This window comes from Rhopalosiphum maidis, chromosome 2, assembly GCF_003676215.2.
Source record: "Rhopalosiphum maidis isolate BTI-1 chromosome 2, ASM367621v3, whole genome shotgun sequence".
Classification (NCBI taxonomy): domain Eukaryota; kingdom Metazoa; phylum Arthropoda; class Insecta; order Hemiptera; family Aphididae; genus Rhopalosiphum; species Rhopalosiphum maidis.
The window spans coordinates 12,544,943-12,563,943 of record NC_040878.1 but is presented as its reverse complement, the minus strand read 5'-3'; the positions used below and the strand labels follow the sequence as shown (position 1 = coordinate 12,563,943).

The following is a 19,001-nucleotide window of genomic DNA, read 5'->3' as shown; positions in this document are numbered from 1 at the left end:
ATGTACCGTGTACAAAGGAACTTAATAATAGTAACTTTTAAACCTCAAGGATTTAATATGTATTTAATGCATGATGACCCGGTTTTTATAGAATTAAGGTATTATTATTTTATCTATTTATCTGATAAACTGTAAAATTATTTTAACAAAAGTTCGAAATCGGTTTTTACGCTACCTTAACGTTAAATGTTGTGTGGATATTTAGAACCACCATTCTATTTACATTATAGTTTTTGAAACTTTCAACTATTAATAACCATAGGCTTTCTTAAGCACTTATTTAAGTAAAATTTTAACTTATCTAACATTTTTTGTTTAAACAAATTTTTATAGAACTAATACCCAATAGATAATTTCAGTATAAGATTCATGTACATCATTTTTTTTTTAATTCGAAGGTATGTTTTACATTATCAAAACTAATTTTAACTAATAATAAAAATCGAGATAATTTTTTACGAAATAAATAAGACAACGAATAATTGATATAACAATAGTATGGATAAATCTAATTTTCTACAAACATTATGCCTAATATAGTACATCTATTTATTTGAGTAATGATGACACACACAATTAAGTAAGTATATAACTTACTAAATATAACTTTAACGTATACAAATTGTTTTACAATTACTATATTGTCATTAATAACGTATACATCATACATGCATAAATATATAAAGATTTATAGAAAATTCATAGAACAAATAGATATGTATAGTTTAGGATACTTAGTACTCGTACTTCGTACTTCATACAGAAAAGTAATTTAACAAAACATATGGTCATCGTTTTATAGCTCATAGAATACAAATAATAAAGTTTAATATTAATTTAATCCCATAGTTATTACAGTATTATAATACATTGTATTAATATACACATTTACATTGGTACATATGTATAAAAATTGAACTAAATTATAACTTATTAGATATCTTAGAAAGAGGAAATGAAAAGATTTTGGAAAATAATGTAGGTATACCGTTTTGGATCAAAATACACTGCTGGTTGACATAATATTTGATTTGTTAAACAAATCCTCTTAATCGTGTGCGGTCATTATTAATTGCAGCTCGTGTTAGATGACAATTAATCAATATGGAAATGTCGAAAATAAATCAAAGTAATTAATTTTAATTTTGTACGACTGCCGCTCGGCATCTATCTGTTTCACTTGCTTTTATATTATATCTACCTAATTTACGAGGGTGCGCGACCGGTCTGTATCATAGAATAAATCCATATCGCCTAAAAACCAGCACACATTAATTAACTTATCGAATCGATCTGGTTGAGAGCCAAAGTGTGCCCTATAGGATACGATGGGAGGGCGGAGGAGAGAAACACAGATTTTCTACCTTAAAATGCTATAGGATCTAATTTTTACCCCGTTTCACCTTGTCATTTTTTATTGTTTTGCTTTGTTCTCATTTGCCACCAACCAATTTTAAAAGTTAATTAACATTTGCGCCTGACAGGGACCATTGTTGTTTTGTTTCGAAGGTAATAATGAATAAAGAACACGAAAGCTTGAACAATTAAAGCTGTCTCATGGCAATGGAATGACACAGGTACACCAATAAAAAAAAATAATATATATTATATTATTACAAGGACCACCTGTTACGAAATTCTATAGCCAATAGGCAATATTCCGTGGGGTGTTGTATTGTTTTCATATATCGTATTTCTTCCTACACACAATGACAATACCATTTCTTACCGAAATAGGGATGAAAGGATTTTGGCAATTTATTGGGACAACGATATATAGGCGTACACACGTCTTATCGGTTCGAAAATTAATACAATAAATTAATCGGTACAAAATGCAATCTATTGGCTCGTGATACACAGAAAAGCAATATTCTATAGACGGCACAGTGATTACGATATTTCGTAAATCCATTGCGAACAACTAATATTCAATTTATTATTGTTGAAAAACACTATCAGCCAAAGATTGAGGTCAATATAGTACAAGATCACAAACTTTTTATTTTTGTTTGTATTCGATTAATAATATTTATACCGATAATAACATAAATAATATAGGTTATTTACCTATGTAAATAATCAATGCTTATTTTCACTGCAGTTTTAAATTCCTATTAGTTGTATTAATTTCATAATGAACAGCACATTACATTTTCATAAATCCTAAATTTAATTATATTTGATAGTCACGAGTGAATTTATTATTTTATATTATTATTGTTATTTTTTTATTTTTTTTTACGCTGATTGATCATAGTATCAGGTAGGCAGTTCAATTTATTATTATTATTATTTTTGTTGTTAAAAAGAAATAAAACAATCTGTTCATACACACATTTATAGAATAAGTTATTTTAGTAACAATATTTACAATAATAACATAAGTTTTGTGATAGAAAAAGTTATCCATTGGTAATATCTCTCAAGATTATATATTTATATATTTAGCAATGGATTTTTTTTTTTTTGTAATAATAATAATAATAATTAATTAATTAATAAGAAGAAGTCATACTTTAAGTTTCTTTTGAATCTTTAGAACTAGCTGGCATTAATATAGTTAGAGTGTGTTATTTAGGTTAGTTTTTGGAATCGTTTATAATAAAATATTGTAAGTTAAGTAACGATATGAGTTTTTATGTCTTTGTAAAAAGCTTGATTAACCATATACTAGGGGTCTACAAATAATAATACGTATAGCGTTGTAGTTTAAAATCATTGAATAGCTTGAATATTTAAGGATTTAATTGTTTTCCAAATGTGTAGGCTATATGACCAGAAAGGTCCATTTTTTTTATCTAAATTATAATATTATATTTTATGCTTTTCATCGCATATTTTCTTATTTTTTTTTTAAATTTTTTTTCTAATTTTTATTATTATTCTGATATACAGCAAATACACAACATTTATAATTTAATATCTTAAAGGTTAATCTTATATTTAATAATTGTTATTGTCATAATACGTTTTAAAATAATAAGCAACAAGTAAGGTTGTAATTAAGTGCAAACAATGTGATCTTAGAATATAATATAAACAATACAAGTTATTCGACTCATTATAAATTATTCCAACAAAACGTATTTAAGTGAAAAAGGAAAAATATAATTAATCTTTGTCAATCATTAATTTCTTTACTTTCCTACTTTTGAAACTTAAAAAAAATCATACTTTAAAGTAGAATACCTAAGTTACAAACTTTTATTTATAATTAGGATAAAATATTTTTTAGTATAATTAATTATTATATTATAACATACAATTATTTAAAAATAACAATTATCATATTTTTAAGAAATTTTTTCAACTTTATTTTTCATACATGTGTAAATGTATAAGGAGTTAATGAAAACCTTTGCTTTGCTTTTAATACTCTCTTAAACATGTCCATGCTAAATTTATACTTGTATTCATATTTTAATGTTAATTTTACATAATTACATAACTGACACTTAAAATTTAAATATTTATTTATCTGTATCACATATTTACGACTCACATCCCGCACGACCATACATATTATGAAATGTTTAGATTAATATGAATTATTTATTCAGAAATTTCAACCTAATACTCTGTTAAGTGTTAATTATTTATTACCAAAAACTTTGAAACATTTAATAATATGCACCTACTAAAAATAAAATTATGTCATTTAAAGAAAACAACGGTTATCCGTATAATATCGAACATTTATTATTTCAGATATCTTCATAAATGTTATTGTTTGATCTTTAAACCATGACACAATTTCAAAGAACTTTGAATATACAATAATAGATAGAATAATACGTTTTCAAATATAAACGTCAGGTACATTAGTTAACTTAATTTAATATCTAATTAAATATACGAATAAAACGTATTAATTAACTATGATATCGTTTTAATAAAAACATGTATAATGTTATAAATAAGGTATACTAATAAAATATTCAACACAGTGTAATACAAATAGTTATTAATGACAAAGAACATTAAAAATAAAAAATGTTTTCCAACTGTAATGGAAAATTATTTTGTAGTAAATATTATATGTAATTGATAAGTATTGCGTATAAAAAATAATAATTTCAAAATAAATAACAAAACTGTAAATCTGATCGTAGAATAGTTCCACTGCTTCCATAAAATAATTCACTGCACGTAAGCATTATATCTTAATAATATTATACATTTATAATATAAATAAACGAGAACATAGTTAAAATCAATTTTATAACATTGATAATTCTGAATAAATAATTCGTATGTCAGACTTGTAAGTTATTGGTAGTCATTTATACTATTATAATAAGGTTCAATAAATAATTAACAAAGTGTTCAACTATAAATTTTTAACGTGAAATTTAATGAATGTATTGAACGTCACGTTTTAATACGCCTTTCGTCAGTAAAAAGTAACAGCAACATTTTTAAAAAAAATAATAAATATTGACTAACATAATTCTGCATGTAAGTCATCGTTGATAAATAAAATATTAAATACTAAACACTTAATAGTTTAATCATTACAATACCTATTTTTTACAATACTTCCAAATTATAATTAATCATTAGGTAACCTACTTAATTTATTACTTAAACTTCTAACACTCAAAAAAAAAATTTATATACACATCATATATTTCTATTTTTATCGAATAACCATATCAATTATGAAATTAGTACAGTTTTAACTATTCTATCTTATATTTATAATTTGGCAATCGCGAATCTCGATGGCAAAGAGGTAGCGTAGTTCAACCAACAAGAACCTATATATATATATATATATATATATATTTATTATTTACCTATATTTTTTTTTATGGTTTTAAACTTATAACTATTCTCCTTTTCAACCATACGTCAGCTGCCCCCTAAGGTGTTTATCAAAAATGTATATTGACCTCACAGAATAAAGATGATAATAATATTATATTTTTCAAAATGTTGACAATAAAACAAAACTAATATAGTCAAAAAAAATATATCAATATATTTTTATACATAATGCAGCTGATGGAGGATCCCCATGTCCCGTGCCCTCATTGGCTACATAACTGTTAAGAAAAAAATTGTTTTTTACCGCTAACGTTTAATCAAAGTCTCCTTGCCACTCGACAATAAAAATAAACACGAAATATATACGAGTTATATAACAGCAGTTGATCGAGTTTTTCATAAATATAAAAATCTTTTGAAAATATTTAAACGATTTTTTTCACATTGTACACACTACATATAACGTATAATAATAGCAACTACAACAGTCACCTTTATTTTGTATTATTGATATTAAAATATTATAAAATGCGTGTATGTGTGTAAACTGTCTACTGTGAATAGTATATGTATTCTGTATATACACACAATTACAAGGAAATATTTTTAACGTAACTTTTATAATTAAAAACACATTTTGCCCACCTTTTTAATCTGTAAAACCTGAAAATATACTTCCATTTTCATACTAAAATTCATAATTTAAAATGAGTGAGATGATTGGGAGCAGTTTCGATTAAAGGTAAAATTAATGAAACTGTTATATCGGGATGTAGGGTGAAAGTACAAAGGATATTTTACAAAAGAGGTAGTGAACTGGGATGATCACGAAAGAAACAATAGGTGTGAGGATAGGGGGACAAAAAGAGAAAGATGTGATAAAAAATATATATATATACATACACAAAACGGGTTATGGGCGAGTTAAAATGATAACGCTACGAAGGGTTATAATACAGAGTGAACTAATTCATAAGTCTTCTTTAAAATAATCAATTAAGACTGAAATTATAATTATGTCGTAATTAATAAGTTTCTAAATTAAATTATAAGTAAAGTTATTAAAATCTTAAAATAATATTATAATATATAAACATATTAATATACAAATCCAAATGAATAGAATAAATTTGAATTGTGATCGAATTTCATTAACATCGCTTTAACTGTAAAACCGAATCTATTTAAAGATTATTATATTATATTATACATCAATCAAATACCAAAATAATTCTTAGGGATATTAAACAAAGCGTTCTGTATTATGTATATATGAAAATATTTTATAATAATTAAGATTATTTTTTCATATTTATTATTTGTTATCTAACAATTCAAAAATGTATTGAATAATTTGTTTTATATTTATTTACATCGTTGTGAAAGATAGTTGATAAATAAAGTTTTATTATTCTCAACATAATTAACATTTATTGTTATTATTCAAATTACCGATAGATTAAAATGAACATAAGCTCAGATAAATATTATAACGTTGTTCACAACTATACCAACAATTTATGTTACTTTTAAAAAATAAATGTTAAAGCATTTATCATTGAATTTTTTTATCAAATTGTTTGTTACTTCTGAATAGATGTTTGATTTTTAAAAATAAATATACATTATAAAATAATGTATTTCTCAAAAAAACATAATTTCCCTTTCGTTCTATGTTCTATCTTACTTTTATATTACATTTTTAGAGCATAGATCGTATTTAGTGTCTTTGTATATAAAATGATAATTTCATAATTATTATAGAATTAGGTTTACTTTCTTAATTATTTTATATCACTACAGTGTTTGACCAACCTGCTTTAAAAATATATAAAAAATATAAACCTTTATTAATTGGTGACATAAATAATAATGATACTTATGCATAATTTGAACTTCCCTAATTTCGTTGCATAAAATTATCCTATAACTTTGGCATTTCATTTTCTATATAGAAGGATAATGAACTTTCTGTGATCTCGCAATATAAATTATTATTCTATGATAACCATAAAAAATATATTTCATTATTTTATGCAGACCCGATGTTCTTAGTATTTTAAATAAAGTTTTAATGATTGAAATATGCTGAATTGTTAAATTTTATATTTCAACTTTGTAATTCACGAATTATTATTATTTTTATTTTTTGTATTTTTTCCACTGCAGATTTTAGCGACGTGCAATCAGTATACTTAGCATGTTAAGTTAAATCTAAAAATTAATATTAGAATAAAAATAAATGTTAGAGTTATAAAACTGTTGTAAGTTTAGATACCTTTGAAAAGTGGAAAACATTCGAATCGGGTCAAATGTTTGAGTAAATTTTCTCAAATGGATTTTATGCTTGAGCACAGAAACTTTTTTTATATATTTTTATAGTAAAAACAAATTTAATGTGTATGGTGAAATTCAGGCAATGCAATTTTAAAGTGAAATCTGCTCGGCGTTATTTATTAAATATATTATACTGAGCTATGTATAACTATTTGTATTCAACACACAATTTTTATATAATATCTGCAGTAATCACCTAATATTTATTAAGTATTAGCTATTTAAATAAATGTTTGAAATAAAATTAAAATTAAAATATCTTTGACAATTTGAGAGACCATAAAATAATATCATGTTTCTAAATATTAACCTATCAACACAATTCTTGCGATTTTACATCATTCAATTAAATTACAGTTAAATACCAATTAAAATGATACGTTCTTAGACTTTTTAAAGATTATTTTAATAATATTAGTTAACTTAGTATTCACCTACATTGCTATTTCGAGCATAATTTTAATGCCTATTAAAATGTACTTTATAGTATTTATAATATGTAATTGGACTTTGCTCGTAGTGTTTTGAATAAATAAATAAGTTCCACAGTTTTTCTCTACTATTTTCTATACATTTATAATCATCTCTACACTCTCTATACTCCCTATCCGTAACCACTTGACATTTCCCTTCAAGCTCATAAATATTTACTGTTATTGGTGTAACACTGTAACATTTTTCTAATACCCATTTTATTTAAGCTTATTATAATTATTTGATTATCGAAATATTATAGAATTTAAATACAAATATGGTTTTATATTTTTCACAATAATTATAAGTGTCAAATATTATTGGTATTTGACACTTATTATTATTTTTATATTTACTAAATAATTGTTAAACAATAAATGTCAAGATTTAAATTCATCAGTTGATAATTTCTATACAATGATCTTTGTTCTATAGTAAGAAAATCGGATATATGTTAATAAAAATAATACCATTCAACAAATAAAAAGTTTAATACAAAAATTATTTTTATAATATATGTAATAATACGAATATACGATTATTGTTTAATTAAAATATCAAAACAATTATAGGTTTTAGGTCCAATTATACGACCGTAATTAATTAAAAACATAGATTTAAGAATGAATCCATAATGTATTCTTCATTTTCAAAAAATTAAAAGTAAAATTGTTCCTTGTTGAAACTAAAAAAATTATAATTATTAAACATTCAGTAAATTATTGTCCTCTTATAATTTTAGTGACAGACATGAGTCAAGAACAAATAATTGTTTGACCCGTATCATAACATTGACCCTTGTCAAAAACCTTGGTTAACTATTTCTGTGGAGGATATGTCCTTTAATTTGATACCATCAGTTTCAATAGGTAACACTGACAACGTTTTTAGATGCATCCATTGAATTCCAGTATTTTACACACTACCTAATAATTCACATTTATGATATTTGTAAAAAAGGAGACATTTCATTTCCTTCATCTTGACAAACTACAGAAATATTCATTGTCAAAATAAAATAAATGTATCTATATTATTAAGGGCAATTATTGTTAGAGTTGAAAATTTAATTTAATATTTGTACAAATTATCAAATACAATAAATTATTATTATAATCCTTATTTGGGTTTATATTTTTTATTGGTATAGTACTATTATCAACTCATTAATTCACATATGTTGTACTTATTAGTTGTACTACCATAAATCAAAATAATAATGTATGATCCAACAATTATAACTAACATGAACCTATATTTTCAAAAAAAGAAAATAAATAAATAAAATCTAATTTTTACGGAGATTCTATGTAAGTATGTAAATTTAATACTAAATATTTGATTATTTAAATCATATTTTGATTTTGTTGTTCGGTAAATAAATTTATTAGAGTAATAGTTAATACTTAATTTTAATAATAAATCAAACAAAATACTCACATAATAATATGATAACGCCTAATAATTTTTTTTTTTATTATTTTATATTGTTATTTATAGACTAATAGACTTATGATATATTATCGATTAAGCCTTAAATATTTTATTCTCAAATAAAAAATGAATTTTTTATGTCCTAAATTATAAAGTAATTTTGTAGTAGATTTTGAAATTCTAATGAAAAGTTTTAATTTTAATTTGATACGTCTTAGTGATTTCCTAAAATGTTTATTTTAATCCTGTTTGTGGTAATATTATCGAAGGAAGCATTCTTCCTCTTAGTATAAGGAATATAAATATTTAAACCACCTAATGCATTTTGTTGATAAAATCTAAAATAACAATTTGAAAATCCACTTCCGACTGCAGATATTGTTCAACAGTGAATAAGTCAGTAATGACTTTCTGCACTCATCTTATTAAGATAATAAATAACCTCTTATGTACTCGATTGTTTTCAATTGAATTTGCATTAGACATTATTATTAATTATTTAGTTTAAACGAAAATAATGTCTGAGAATATGGGTATAGAACCTTTGAATTGATTACATACGTGTTGGATTTTTATTGTACTTAATTTACTTTATTGACAAATAACTAAATTATTTTACCAACTAATAATAAATCATAACGTATTTCACAATTTTTCATTTTTGATAAAATTTCTTAAAATTTCAGAAAGTATTCAATATGGCTTTATAATAAATCTCTTTAGGTTTTAGCAATAATTGCGACTTCTCTATACTTCAACAGCGTAATACGTAATACAATATAATAATATGTTCTTTTATTCATTATATACAATTATGACAATCGGTCATAACATTGATGCATAACATTATTTATGAAATATATTTTTAATTGCATCACTTTAATAACAAAATATATTACAAATATAATACATAATATTATAGTTTATTGAAATAAAATCATTATTTTAATAATTCGTATAATGTAACTTATACGTAGCAAATAAATTAATCCCTATATTTATTTATTTCGTTCATTTTATCCTCCTATATAAAATTACACGAAGATTTTAATCCACACCTATATAGCTATAAAAAATATTTAAACATTAATCTATTTATTCAATCAATTGGTTTATACTTGTACAGTTATACAGAGCTTAGCACGTCTTCTTGATGAATCAAATTATTATTTAACAAACGGGTTATCTAGCGAATAACTTATGTAAGTACAATGTACATATATTGTTAATATTATAATATTGTTATAATACGATGGAGAATAAGTAAATTGTACATTGACATTTTGTTTATAATTATTTTACCTGTTATTAACTCAACAGGTTTTTAAGACTTATTAAATATTTGTAATTAATATTTTAATCATTAATTAATTTCTAATGAATCTGACATCAGACTCATGGTCAGTGGTCGTACCAATAAATATAACATAATTATATTTCGACTCTTTTCATTTTTCAATCAAAATGTAATCAATATATTTTTTCAGTTATTTTGACACATTTATTTGTATTAATGATTATTATGATGAGATATTCCACTTTGAAGTGGATGCGCCTCAGTTTGTTTATTATTATTATTAATCGGTGAAATTTTATGTGATACAGCTGCAGTTAAATGCTAATCACACATGATCGGCGGCAAGAAGATAAAACGAAAAAAAAACGAACAGACCAAACGCGACGTCCAGTGCCGACATTATTTCCATCATAAAAAGTGTAGTCACGGCGTAGACGATTTAAGATATACTATGCCCACAAAGCCGTTTTCGCGCCACACAATAGATAGACAAATAGATAATAATAAGAACTTGCATTATTCAAATTTCAAACAGTGTTATTAATCGGTGTAGTGGCGAGCACTTAGTGCTGTTGGCGTTGTTGCTTATCGCGTCGTGTATATTATATAGTAGTCTACTACTCGCCGCGATATCTGCCGGGTCAACTGCACTAACCGTATAGCGCGTCACCTACAACGACGCGGCTGGTCCTCGATTACATCTTATATATAATAATGCGCCGGGCAGCTGTCCCTATTTCCAAACATTACCGACGGGGCGGAAGTGGCAGCTTTCACAAAGGCGCCGCAGCAACCGTCGTGAGAACGATAGAATTTTAACGCACACTCTTAACGCGTGCGCTCGACAAAATACGTAGTATGGTGTGTGTGTGTTTTTTTCTCCGTCGTCGGCGTATCTCGGTGGCGGCCGTGGTCCGTGTGTACAACAGTGAGACAGAACAAAATACTCGAACAAATGACTCACTTAACGTTGACGTCTCTATCTCCGTATAAAAGAAGCCGAAAGAAGTGGCGGACAGCGTAAACATCGGAGAAGCCCTTTATATATATATATATATATATATATTGACCTATTAGGTATAAGACACATGCGGATTACGCGATTCCTATCTACTAAAAACTATATAATATAATACGGTTTGATACGGTCGTTGTGCGCCCGTACCGCAGTTACTAAAATTAAACCTCTCGTGGCGCCGGAGAGGGAATACGACCAAAAGTCGGTTTAGAGTTGTCCTCTTATTTTTTTTTCTCCCCCCGCGGTTTTAGATAGGTAGGTATATGTAACGCTGATCCCCCCGAAGAGGCTTACTCGTCTGTTGCTGCAACTCTAATCACACGTTTCAAAAGTTTTTAAAATATTGTGTGCTATTCATTGGTTTTATTGTTGAAAGATTGGAAACTGCATGAGATTTTAATCTTTAAGATTGATGAATCCATTTCGTATACTTGTAAATCATTTTTTTCTTTTTAATACTACTCACTGATCATCTGTGTATAACAGAAACACGTCTTTTTTTCAATAATTAAAATTCAAAATACTTGTTTAATCTTTAAACTGCTGTCGTTTGGTATGGTAAAAAATAAATACATAAATCCTAATTAATTTTTTGCTGTGGGTTTATTGATAGAAAAACCACTTTATAAATGTATTATACAATTGAAATAAACTTAAATTATACACCTTTTACTTATTGTAGGTATAATATTTTTTCTAATTTATAGCAATTAAAAACTTTAATTTGATTGTTTTTCGCAAAACAATCAAAAAATCAGTTAATTTGTATTGTAACGTTAAATTAAAGTATATATCAGAGCGCTTCCACTAATTTCTTAAAACTAAATTATGTTTTTTAAATATAATACTATTTCAACTACAACTGGGACAAGTTACACTAACTACCTTAGGAAAATATTTCACTAGTGAGGAACATAATATGAAGATTTTAGAGCACTTTTACTCACGTGATCAAAAAGACCACTCGCCACAAACCCAGCAATAACTTTTTCGCGTCGTTAAATGTTTTAAATGATGGTATAAGAATAATTTTTTTTTTCTTAACTTTGATCATTAACAAAATTGTTAAGGAAACATGAGAAACACTCAAGATACTTAATATTAAATTTGTATGGTGTTTTACTTACAAACAGCCATGATTAATTAAATCACATTAAAAGCACTTTATATGAGAAGATTTACTTTGGTTTGTTAAATAAATATATTAGACACTTTCTCAACCAGAATTTTAGATCTTTGTATATCTCTAGGGAATAATTTTGGTTTTTTACACTTTAAACTTTTTATTTTGAGCTTAATAAACGTTTACTACAAGATTGGATACTTGGGTTCTTATTTAATATATGACGCAACAAACACTATAATAAATAAAATATATGGACCTCATATTATATACGAATACGAAGCACCAACTACCTTTTTATAGGTATTCTTTGGAAAAAAATGGTAATAATTTATTTCCCAAATATTATTATTGATACTAATATTAAACACAAGATTTCATCAAATTAATTAGTAAAACACAAACAAAAGCAACTGTAAAGTATAAATATTATATCCTTTAACTTAACCAGCACATAATTTTGTTGTCACTTTATTAAGATTTCTCATTTGTTTTTATTTTTGTATATAATATTCGCCGCGTTATTGTATATTAGATGTGTAATGTGTATTTTCAATGAAAAATTAGTCACAGTAATGTATGTAGTAAATAATTGTATACTAAAAACAATTATAGCGAAAGTCTATCCGTCCGGGATATATTTATTATATATTGCTATTACAGTAATTTATTTGATTATTAGCTATACAATAAGTTGAATTACATTTTGCATTTAAAATTTTATTTTTTTATAGCTATTAGCATAAACTATAATAGCTCAACGATTACAAAAGGTGAAAACGAAAAAAAAAGTTATTTTAAGTATAGAATATAATTTAGCATAACAACAAATAATATTTTTAAATTACAACAAAATAACTAAAATCGTTATTCTTTGTTTAAATTACCTAATTTTGTCCAAATTTAAATTTAAAAATGTTTATAAAAAACTGTTTATATATTTATTAAGATTTTTTTTTTTTTTTTGTTACAGCATACTAGTTACATTAGAGAAACTTTGTATTACATTTTCAATTCATTGCTAAAATTGTATATTTTGTACTTTTTTAGCTACAAAAATGTGCCTATATATCTTTAATGTTTTCAAAATAACTATAATAAAAACTTATGAAGAATCTTATCTTGTATTTTCAAACTTTTTGACTGAGCACAAAAATATATTGTCGAAATGTGTATAGAATAGAAATAAAAATAAAAAAGGAAAAACGGGAATTTTTATGCAAAACCAGTTTTTGACAAAATCGAATTTTGTTTTTTGATTTTAATTCAAAAACATTTAATTTGTAATTTTGTATTATAGAATGATGCATATTCTTTCACCCGTTTAATATAACTATTTTATAAAAATCAGTTTTTATTTTTTGATTATAATTTAAAAACGAATACTCTATTTATTTAAAATAGATACTTAAAATTTTCATCAAATGTTTATGTTGTCATTTTCTACACGAAAAATAGTTTTCAAAATATTTTTATTCTTTTTGTGCTATTTATAGGCATTTAAAATTTTCCATTTTATTTAATGTTTTTTTTTAATATCGATAAAACATTTGGTTTAGCACAAGGTTGATTCACCTATCAGGTTAAACCAGTCGATAGATGGGTTACTAGATTTTATCAATGTGTATATTGTATATTTGCACAATGGGTTTTACAATCACCGTCCTATTACGAAGGTATAAATAGCATATATAGTATAGCCCCTAACAATAATTCCCCCAAACCAATCTCGTTTTCTTGTCAGATCTCTGAGGCCCTAGGGTAACTAGTAACCATCATAAATATACATTTCCGCTAGGGTACTGTACTACTAACTACCATCGAATAAACGATTCAATAAAAAGTCTCAGCAGCGCTCACTAAGGTCGCCTTTACGTGTACGTACATTATTTTCAAATAATAGTTTTAAAAATTACTACATAACTTTAAATTTTAATTAATTAACAGTAAATTTTTCGATAAAACCCAATAAATTGAAAAACAAATAAATATTAGTTCCGCTACAAAAATGAAATATGTTGTTTTGACATAAATAAATATGAAATAAAAAGTCGCATTGCTTATATTGTTTATAATGTAGTAAACAATGTTATGTAACCTATTGCAAAAATATCATTGTTGTTTTTTTATCATAAACGCCACGAATGCATTTTTCAAACAAAAAAAAATTACCTAATAATTATTATTTAGTTTTTTTATGTTTAATAACTACTCCATTATAATGAATTACCAAAAACCGTATACTTCTACACGACTAATAGTTAAATATTATAGTGTAGACATAATGTATACCTATTTAGAATACTTTTAAATCTATCTTATTCTTTAATTCATTAAAACGTTTAGAACGATTAAATAATATATTTTATTGATATAACAAAAACCATGATTATATTATAGGTACATCCGATTATAATAATAATTCCGTGGTCCTATTGTTTACTAGACGTGACAGCTACTCGTACAAGCGAATGTTGGAAATGTCCCAAAGGTCCTGACGAGCGGTGCGAATTAGAAATATATTATACCTATATGATATTATTGTTCCCATCTAATCAACTAGTGATTTAGATCTGTGGCAAACAGGAACAATCAGTGACACGGCCCTTTTCGTCCGTAACCATAATTATACGGAAACGATTTGAACAGTTGTAGTTGAACGTTAATATGCTGACTGCACTGTGTACGAAATTATACGACAATCATATTCACGTGATAAAATCGTAGCGATTTAAAATATTGTACATACTTTTTGATTATACATAATATACACATATTATCTGACTTATTCTGGCGTCATTTTTTTTATAAAAGGTTTTATATTTTATAATATGTAGGTACCTGAAATAACGACCATAATTTTTTTTCGTTCCTGTGTATGTTTCTCGACCCACCAGTCCTCGGTCCACTTATTTTCTGCATTTGCGATTAATTTTAATCTTTAATTACGAAAAACAGTCTTACATCATTTTTAATTCATTTAAATGAAATTAAGTTCCAGAAGAATGACTCTACTCATATTTTACCTCTTTCTTCTAAATCGACTCTCTTGTAATTTGGTTTTTAATTTTAATTGCCATTCTCACTTTTTAAACAAAAATCCTTTATAACACTTAGATTGATATATATTTAAAGAAAAACTTTTACGATTTAAAATAACAGGTAAAATTGTAATTTTCAGTAAAATATTATTAATAGTATATTGGAGATAAATCATATTATTTACAAATAATTTAAACTATTATTAATATTTATAAATTTAAGTAAATAGATGGAAAAAAATATTCTTCTATTAACAGTTAACATGATTCTACGGAGAACCGTAGGATATCTGAGTGAGAATTTCACATACTTATCGGTTTATTATATCCAGTAAATTATAAAATAATATTCCTGGACACGACACTTTTACCATAATTATCTAAGTATTAAGTATTACTTTAAGAACAACACAATATTAAACAAATATTAGACATTTCTGGAGCGAAATATATTCAAGAATATTCTGAATATTCAATAAGTAGGTACATCAGTTGTAATTTCTATTTTTAAATTGATAGTTTAAATTATTAAGGCGTGAAAATCTATTATAAGATTGTTTGAATAATATATTAACTGTAATAAAAAAACCTCCATCGGGTCCAACATCGTCCCTCGATTTTTTATAAGCGTTAGACATCTATTAATTATATTTACACAACTTATATTTTTTATACATTTTTGATTTTAGTTTCAAATAATTTACATTTTAGTATAAGATTTATTTTACTTTGTTCAAACTAAATTAACCTAAAAATATTACAAATGAAGTGGATGACCTCTTACTTACCTACATTGAAATTTACAATATTAACTTTTAAATATTTCTATAGAATTTGTAGTACTGCGTATTAGTAGTAAGTATGAAATTATTATTATTATTATGAGAAATCTACTATAATACAATAAAAAATTATTACCATGCGTATTACATTTTTCTTTTTATGAGTACGTATAGTTGCGTCACAGCGCCCCATTATAAAATATTGATATGCCTTAAATAATAATTAATTTTATATTATTTCTATAAACATACTTACGTTTATTAGATTTTAGTTGGTCTTAAATATATAATAGGTTCTAAATAATAAAAAAGTATTCTTTCATTCTTGATAAGACCATTCAATCAAAGGAATTAAATAATATATTTAACTTTTGTATATTTAGTCTTAACTATAGTTCTAAAATGGTTCTATCTAAGAATTATTTTTAAATTTTCTACTCTAAACATTAAATATAACCGAATTTATTTAAATGCAATTACATAATATTATACATGTTTATATAATACGTCAAATTACTCATATTCATTATATTTGCACATGTTATTCACTAAGTAAAAAGTACGTATCACATATAATAGAGTTTCTCACACGATTTCAATTATTTTGTTTAATTTGTGTATCATTAATTAAATAAAACATATGCAAATAAAATTCAAGTGTTAGCACAATAAATCGATTTAATAAGACGTAGACACGTAGTACACGCATGTGTTGTCTCCGTCTTGCACACGTACAACATAGCAAACTTCGTTCATCAGTTCCAATGGTGTACTGTTAGTATTTATGTTAGAGTGAATTTACATAATATTATAATAAAATCTAAATGTAAGACTATTATCTAGAGTCCCGTGTAGCCTTTTATTGATATTATTCTTTTAAGTAGGATTATGATCTTTTTTAAACAGTATGTCCTATGTGTGTAAGACGGAGACAACACATGTTGGTACTACGTCCTCTTAAGAGCACTATTAGCCACGCATTTAGACGCATTGGAGGTATATTTCACTAGCATTCTTCCTCGATAAAATGGCATTTCACTTCTATCTTAAATCGTGTAGCAAAGAATAGAATGGTAAGATGGATGTGTGGAATGACTATAGGAAGGATAGAAAAAGAAATGTATTAATTTATGAACCAACTATAGACAAAGTAGAGAGAATAGATTTAATTGATTTGGAAATATTATGAGGATAAGTGATTCTGGAGAGGTAGTGAAAATGGCCACATGAAATTAACGAAGAAAGAAAGATAGGAAGAATAGAATACGCTTCGTATCCGTTCGGCTTCATACAAAATCTACTGATAATATATTAATATTGAGATGCGGTTATTAATTTTTACTGATGTGTAGGGGATGGATAATCAATAAGTTGTCTCATCAAAAAAAAAATATCTACATAACCACCGCAGATATATTTTATACTTAGTCATTACCCTAAATTAGACACCGAGAAATATTAAAATATACCAATAGATTACCTAGGCCGTTTTATCGGTGAGAGTAAAGTAATTTTGACTATGCTTTTAAATTATTCACTTAATTTAATCTGTTTTAATTATATTTTAAACCTTAATAATATTATGAATATAATAACTACTTTAATACTTATTTTAGTAATTATCATGTTCTTTGTTTATAAACTAAAACGGTTAATATTTGAAAAGGTTAATTTAAAGTAAAAAGATAGGTACTAAAGTATTTCTATAGGTAAGTAATGTTATAATCGCACAAAGTATTAAAAAGTGATTTTTATTTCGTAAGTACTTTAAATTTTAGATTTAAAAATACACTTTCTACCGCATTATTATTGTTGCGTTCTTTTTATATTTATATGTTTTTATGGCCACTAATACATTATTATTATTTAATTTATGATTCAATGAATAATCTTTGTTTCTAACTATTTATAATTAAGTATTCATTTAAAATAAACAGTAAGTAAGTAGTTAAAATGGCTTAAAATACACAGTAGTTGAATAGAAACCTACCCACGTTCTGCATAATAATTAAATATAAACACAAAAAACTTGACTCTAATAATTTGGAATATATAATTGAATATTATAAAGATAGATATAATAGGCAGTAATGTAGTATAGTTACTATAGGTACCAGGTAGGTGCTTACCTATATCTATTTATAGCAAGTATATAATATTATATTAACCTCATCCGAATTATGAATTAAAATAAATAGTCAACGTCAATTCTCTATATTCTGTCCTAAAAATTATTTTTTTTATTATACAAATAATTTTTAATTTAATTTTACGAACACATAAAAATGATTTTTAATGTAATAATAAACACAGTTAAATATACTTCTTGATATACGTTATTCACACAAGCATCAGTGGTTCAGTGGTAGAATGCTCGCCTGCCACGCGGGCGGCCCGGGTTCGATTCCCGGCTGATGCAGAAATTTTTTTTAGTTTATCAAATAATTAAACATAAAAATCCTTTTAATTTAATTTTACCCTAATCATATCATTAATTAATTTAATAATACTTCAACTATAAAATGTGTTACGTTTATTGAAACAATAATGTATGTTATTATAAATTAAGTAATACGAAAGTTGAAAGTACAAACTTTTTTATTATAATAATAATATATTCTTTAAACTCTTCTTTTTTAATCTATAGTATACCTGTATATTAATTTACAAGTTATAACATGAAACTCAAACAAAATGTTCTTATTATACACTATATACACAA

At 25.0% G+C, this 19,001-nt stretch overlaps 1 protein-coding gene and 1 non-coding gene across 2 annotated transcripts in view; one reads left to right on the top strand and one right to left on the bottom strand.

The window, feature by feature from the left end:
- LOC113552291 (dopamine receptor 1-like) overlaps positions 1-19,001 on the bottom strand; it is a 198,486-nt gene that overhangs the window by 165,463 nt on the left and 14,022 nt on the right.
- On the top strand, positions 18,628-18,698 carry Trnag-gcc. The gene has a single exon. It is a non-coding gene; the product is annotated as a tRNA-Gly (tRNA).